Genomic DNA, 6,919 nt, shown 5'->3' on the forward strand with positions numbered 1-6,919 from the left:
CAATAAAGCACAAAAATATTAGCAAGATCCTAGGCATGATACTAACATGATTAATAACAAATCCTAGCATGTCACTAAGAAATAAAGATCAAAGCTTTAGCCCTAACATGATACTAATATGATAGAAGAAAATAGGAAGCAACCTAAGCATGATACTAGAAAGCAATAAAAGCCTCCTAACATGATACTAGGAATTAATTTAATTTAAGCATGCTTTTTTAAAGAAATAAAGCAGTGAAACAACTTACTTTGTTGCCTCGTATCTCTTTCTATCAAAACAATACTCACGTTAGTAACTTCAAGGAAAATATTAAATCAAACAATTAATTTAAATAATTAAAATAGGGATTTGGGACCAAACCCTCAGAAATTATCAACCTTTCACATCTAGGGCGAAGGCAAATTCGAGCTTGGCTAGGTGTGTCTAAGACTCGTGAATGCGGTATTTTATTTGAAAAGGGAAGACTTAGAAAGAAGGAGAAGGAAAGAATAAGCTTTAGCTTTTAGAGAGAGAAGAGATGATAATTGTTGATGATTGTGAATGATTAAAAAACGGGGAAATACGACCCTATTTATAAGGAAAAAGGTCCCGAAAAGATCAGAAAAGATCGAGCTCGATTCGGAGTAACACTACTCCAATCGCGGCACGACATGGTCTATCGCGACGCGATAATTCGATCGCGGCGCAATGGAGTTGTTGTTTCGCGATGGTCCACGCGTTAATTCAAGGCCGTACGGAGTCCGTAATCTAATTAATTAAGACTAATTAACGTCCGTACTTATATTTTAAAATCAGATTTAATCTTTCAAAACACTTGTTTTATTCCAATTAAAATTCCTTATTTTTCCTAAAAGATATAATTACTTTAGGAAAATTAATTAATGGGCCCTCTACTCAATCATTGGGCCGTATAAAACCATTTTCAGGCCCAATTTAGTATTTTGGTCATAACTTCCTCATTATTCATCGGAATTGGGATTATAATATATCGTTGGAAAGCTGCTTTCGAGCCCAATCCAACTACACTATTATTGGACCCTCATCATGGACCAAACTAAACTGGATTGGACATTTTCCATAAAAATAGAGTAAGAAAAGAAATATTTTCGAAAATAGAAAGAAGTATTTTTATTAAAACAACCGTATCACAAGACTTTTCACATTTCACCTTGTTCGATAATAAATTGACGTGAAAGATATTCATCACTGGGTTTGGTTTTTGGGGAGCACTTACATTATAAGAACCAATACTCAAATTATCCACCATAATCTCCAACAATAATGATCAATTGCTTCACAAAAACCTAGAATGGAAACAAGAATGAAACAAAAGCTCAAAATCTAAAGATATGGCTCGAAAAGAAAGTTTATGGGTCAAATGGTTAGCAAGTAGGCGAATGAAAACCTAAAATAAAGAAAAGAAAACTATCCTGGAAAAGGAAAAATTACCACCCCAAAATGATGCCTTTGTCTTTCCTAAATGGCTCGGCTGCGATCTCGGGAGACAAGAGTCAAGTTCTATATAAAGCATACAATAGTCAAGGATCCATGTGCCGCTCATGCAAAATATGTAGAAGTCTTGAAAAGACTGAAACCTCACATGGTTGTAGCAATAACTAACTATTAGTTTCAAATTCACCAAAGGGAGCAACTCCAACTTTCCACAAACAATTAGAATCCGGCTTCAAGGTCCCAAAAGTTCTAAAACCACTAACTTAGCATACTCTATCCTAGAATCAACCAAAGATACTCTCAAACCATGCTCACCCAAAAAGTTCGGATGATATTATCTCTAAAACATAAGCATAACATGAAAAGAAAACGGAAAGAAAGCCTCAAAATCATATTTTTGTATTTTTGCATTTTTGAAAAGAATGAAAAGAAAAAGGAAAATAGAAAAGAGAAGAAAAGGAAAAGAAAGGAAATGATAAAGAAAAGTGCAAATATGAATGCATGTCATATAAATCCCAATCGTAATCCAAGTGTTCATTCGACAACATCGCTAATGACCCCATACACCTATGGTGTTACAAAGCAAACATTATCGAACCGTTCAACTCTTCCTAAACTAGTCCTATTTTATGCGAATGCCTTGGGCTTCTAATGGACTAATGATTGGGCCGTGATACTTAGCCAATCCAAATTTCCTCCAAGGGGCTTGAATAATCGGTCCATAGCCTCGGCTTCTTCAAAGTCGAGCCCTTAATCACCGGTTTGATGACTCTAATCGGCCTTGGGCTACGAAAGATGGTCGTGCTCTTCCAATGCTCGTAGTTGCTCCAAATAATCCCGGGAAAATGCTCCAAGTGTGCAATTTCCTACAAAACTCATCCAAAACTACGAAAACACTAGGAGACACAAAATAGTAATAAAAGTGGATTTAAAGAGCCAAAAGCACTACTAATTATTCCCATGGGACGGAGGTAAATCACTATATAATATAGACATATCAAACTCCCCCAAGCCAAACCTTTGCTTGTCCCTAGGAAAAGAGCTCATCAATGAATAAATAAAACACGCCTCACCCCAAATAATCAAAATCAAGAAAACCAATTCAAGGCAAATCTAACAAACATGCTTCAACATCAACCAATCTCATCCATCCAATCACTCATCCTCCCTAACAATTGTCAAGTAGAGCAAACCACAAGAGCATATAGAATTCAAGACTAGTGCTCACACACTCAACTCTCATTTATGTGGCGAGTAAAAGATGTACTCAATCGCTCTCCATCCCAACCCCTTTATATGTGAACAATGCCCTCCCAACTCACACTCTCGTGTGTTTAAAAAGACATATCCTCAACCTAATAGTCGAATCAAAGTACGTCAAATCATTCTTTGCATTGATAAACTAATAATTTCACATTCACATAACTCTATACACAAAGGTCGGAAGGTCTTTAAAGCTTGTAACGTAAGGCTAGGGTAAAAGGTAGGATAAATTTGGGAAAATGTGGGAGTAAAGCCATGCTTAAGGGAGCCAAATCCTAATAAAACCCAAGGCCAAAAATAAATAATGACCAGTCATCTCCAACACAACTCTACAAAAATTCACCAAACAAACCAACTAATATTAACAATATTGCTAACACTTACAATTTCACTCAAAAAAATATAACAATGTAGAACTTGAGTGAATAAACAAACTTTGAACTATTTCTTGTGAACTTGAATATTTTTTTCTCTTTGAAACTAATAATTTTACCTTGAGTAATCTTCAATTAGAACACTTGAACATTAAAATAATTTTTTTCTCTTTTTGCTCTTTTTTTTTCTTTATATCTCACATTGGAATTTTTTTAACTTTTGAACACCGTTTCAATTTTTTTCCAATCCACAAAAATAAGAACAACAAATAACTTCTCAAATTCACCCAAATTGTGCAAATTATGTGCACACTACATCTCCCTCACCTCACTAACTATTAGCTCCCCCAAGCCAAGCTTGGGACTATGAACCGGTGGGGCTTCAATAGGCTTGTAATATGGCTGAATAAATAATAAAAAGTCAAGGCAACAACATGGATAGCAAGAAGGGAACATATGTATCTAAATCGTCTGAAGGCTACCTAAAAAAAACAAATGCCTTCGTCCTCCTCTATGTGCATAATAACGAGCAATACAAACATTACACAAAGTAAAAAATTAGTACTCAATTTCATTAACATACCAGGAACTAAAACACGATTCCTAACCAAATCAACTAGTCAAACACTATATTAACAAGTAGTTGGGCAAAATTGATGCATGTTAGGGCATCCAAGCAATCAAATATCAAATCATGGGTAACCTATCCACACTATTCATCAGCATATACCAAGAATCAAAACAATTTTTAAGTATGGGGCACGGGGAAGCATGATTTACAATTCATTAGAACGTATTTTTGTATTTTTTTTATTTTTTAATTTTTTTTGTATTTTTTTCATTTTTTCAAAGAAATAAAAACTATACAAGAAAGAAATAAAACTATACCAAAGCACACAAAAAATAGAAGAAAGATACCAACATCCAAAAACTCCCCCAAGCCAAAATCAGACAATGTCCTCATTGACTCAGGGATTAGCCTAGTATGATTAAGCGCCACCTGTTTTAGAAAGAGAAAAGGTAAAGAGGGAAAAAGATAAAAAGAAAGAAGAAAAAAAATAAAAAGAGAGAAAAAGGAAAAGAAAGAAGAAAAACAGAACGGGGGAAAGGAGGAGGCGTGACCGATCGGGCGAATTAGTGGGACTGTAACTCGCTAACCTCGCGCCCGATCGGGCGGTTCCTTGCCCAGTTGGGCGATTTTGTGTCCTCGATAAAGCTCTTTTACGCGCCTGGTCGGGCGCCATCTCGCCCGGTCGGGCGAAATTTGTCGTATACGAACCTCTTCTCGCGCTCGGTCGGGCGAAATTAAGGCCATAATATTTTTTCCTCTCGCGCCCGGTTGGGCAGAGCCTCCACGGTTTGAATTAGGGATTCGTCAATACTACTCGCAAGGGACACCTCTGTGGCCTTAATTTGCCTTGGTTCTTCACTTGGCTGAGCTATTGTCACTCGATCAGGTGTGACTCTCATTATGAGCTCAGTTGTTGCAACCTGCTCACCTGTCTCCACTTTCTCATCTTCAAAACCAAGCCCTCCATAATATAGAGCTCTTTCTATTGCATCCACTTCCTCTTTCCATGTATTAGTTTTTCCTGTAGAAGATGCAACACAAGATACCGCCTCCAAGGAATCTTTATCAAGAGCTTGGGGCTTATTAGAACAATTATTATCAACCACATTAATGCTAAAAAACTTCTCCTCTATCTTGGGGCCTTTAAGGGCATTATTCAAATTAAAAGTAATATTATCATCCCTTACTGATAGTGTCAGTTTACCCCTTTTCACATCTATAATTGCTCCTGTAGTATGAAGGAATGGTCTACCCAAAATAATTGGAGTTTGTAAATCTTCCTCCTATCAAGAATAACAAAATCAATAGGTATACAAAATTTACCTACTCTAACAGGAACATCTTCTAAAACACCTAAAGGGTATTTAAAAGAATAGTCGACCATTTGTAGAGTAATATTGGTAGCTTTTATCTTACCCATATTTAGCTTAGAGCACACAGACGATGGCATAACAATAACACTAGCACCTAAATCACATAATGTATTATCAATCATCAGATTGCCAATATGACAAGGGATAGAAAAACTACCCGGATCTTTTAGTTTAGGTGGAGATTTATTTTGTAGTAAGGCACTACATTCTGCAGTAAAAGCGACTGTCTCTACCTCACTAATAGATCGTTTCCTAGTTAATATTTCTTTCATGAACTTTGCATACGCAGGAATTTGTGTAATTAATTTTGTGAAAGGAACTGTTACCTGCAAATTTTTCACCATCTCCATAAACTTGCCAAACTACTTATCCAATTTAGTCTTCAAATGTCTATTGGGGAATGGTAGTTTAATAAATGGTTTTTGAACATCGCCACTCTTATCTTGAGTTGCAACCTTCCCTGGAGTTGTACCTTGCAATGTAGCATCAGAAATATTAGTACTACCCTAGAGCCCTGTAGGTTTAGTGTTAGAGTCATTAGGGATAACAGAATCAGGATTAGCAATTTTCATTAAAACAGGTTCATCATCTCTGGGCATATGAGGCCCATCATAGTGTGAACCACTCCTCAGGGTAATTACAAAAGCTTGATCTATAGGTTGCACTAACTGCGATGGTAGGGCTCCTTGCTGGCGATTCGTAGGGTAGAGGATAGTTGTGCAATTTGATTATCCATGATTTTATTATGAGCTATTATTGAATCAATTTGAGCATCCCTACTCTCCATGTGCGTTTGCATATATCCTAACATTGCTCTAATTTCTAACAAAGCAAGGTCAGTAGGTGGAGGAGTATTTTTCTTACTAGAGTTGGGATGGTAATATTTCTGCTGTAGTTGTTGTGGTGCTTGTTGTTGTGATTTTTGTGGGGGTATAGGGTTTTTCACATTGGTGCTCCGGTAAGAAAGATAAGGATGGTTCCGGAGCCTAGGATTATAGGTGTTGGAGTATGGGTCATTCTGCCTATAGGCTTGAAAGGCATTAACTTGCTCCACGGAACTCCTACAATCTTGTTCCCAGTGACCTACAATTCCACAATTTTCACAAAAAGAATTATTATTAATAGCATAAACATTAGCTACATTAGCAGTACTAAGATTATCTAATTTCTGACAAATAGAGGTTAATTGAGGTTGCACAAAGGATACAGAATCAACACTATGTTTCCCTTTGTTAGCAAAACCTCTTGGATTCCCATATTGGGAATTGTGAATTGCCATATCTTCGATAACTTGACCTGCATCGTCAACATTAAGATTCATAAACCTCCCACTAGCTGCAGAATCTAGAATTATTCTAGATGAATTTCCAATCCTATTGTAGAAAGCTTGGATCAACTGCCACTAATTATGGTGGGGACACTCTCTCTATAGATACTTGAATCATTCCCAAGCCTCATATAAAGTTTTATCTGGTTCTTGGGCAAAGTTTTGAATTGCACTTCTCAATAAAGTTGTTCTTTCTACAAGGTAATATTTATTATAAAAATTTAAAGCAAGAGTTTCCCAGTCAATAATACCAAGTGCAGTTCTATCTAAACCATTAAACCACAGTCTAGCTTTTCCACATAAAGAAAAGGGAAAAAGAATCTCCCTGGTTTGGTCTTGTGTGACCCAAGCTTTCCTAATGGTATTGCAATATTGACAGAAATCTACAATGTGAAGATTAGAGTCTTCACCATTAGCTCCACTGAATTTCTTTTTTTCAATCATCGTGATAAACTAGGGTTTGATCTCGAATTGCACCCCATCAAGAGCTGGGGTAGGAGAAAGATGTGGAAAATCCGTCAGGGACGGTTGCGAATAATCGCTAAGGTTTTTAGGTGG

General features: G+C 36.6%; 1 non-coding gene across 1 annotated transcript; it reads left to right on the plus strand.

The window, feature by feature from the left end:
- Positions 1 to 6,437: 6,437 nt before the first annotated feature.
- On the plus strand, positions 6,438 to 6,544 carry LOC145573541 (small nucleolar RNA R71). The gene has a single exon (XR_014097533.1). It is a non-coding gene; the product is annotated as a small nucleolar RNA R71 (small nucleolar RNA).
- Positions 6,545 to 6,919: the final 375 nt, after the last annotated feature.

The sequence above is a fragment of the Chenopodium album genome, chromosome 12 (assembly GCF_948465745.1).
Source record: "Chenopodium album chromosome 12, dcCheAlbu1.1, whole genome shotgun sequence".
Lineage (NCBI taxonomy): Eukaryota > Viridiplantae > Streptophyta > Magnoliopsida > Caryophyllales > Amaranthaceae > Chenopodium > Chenopodium album.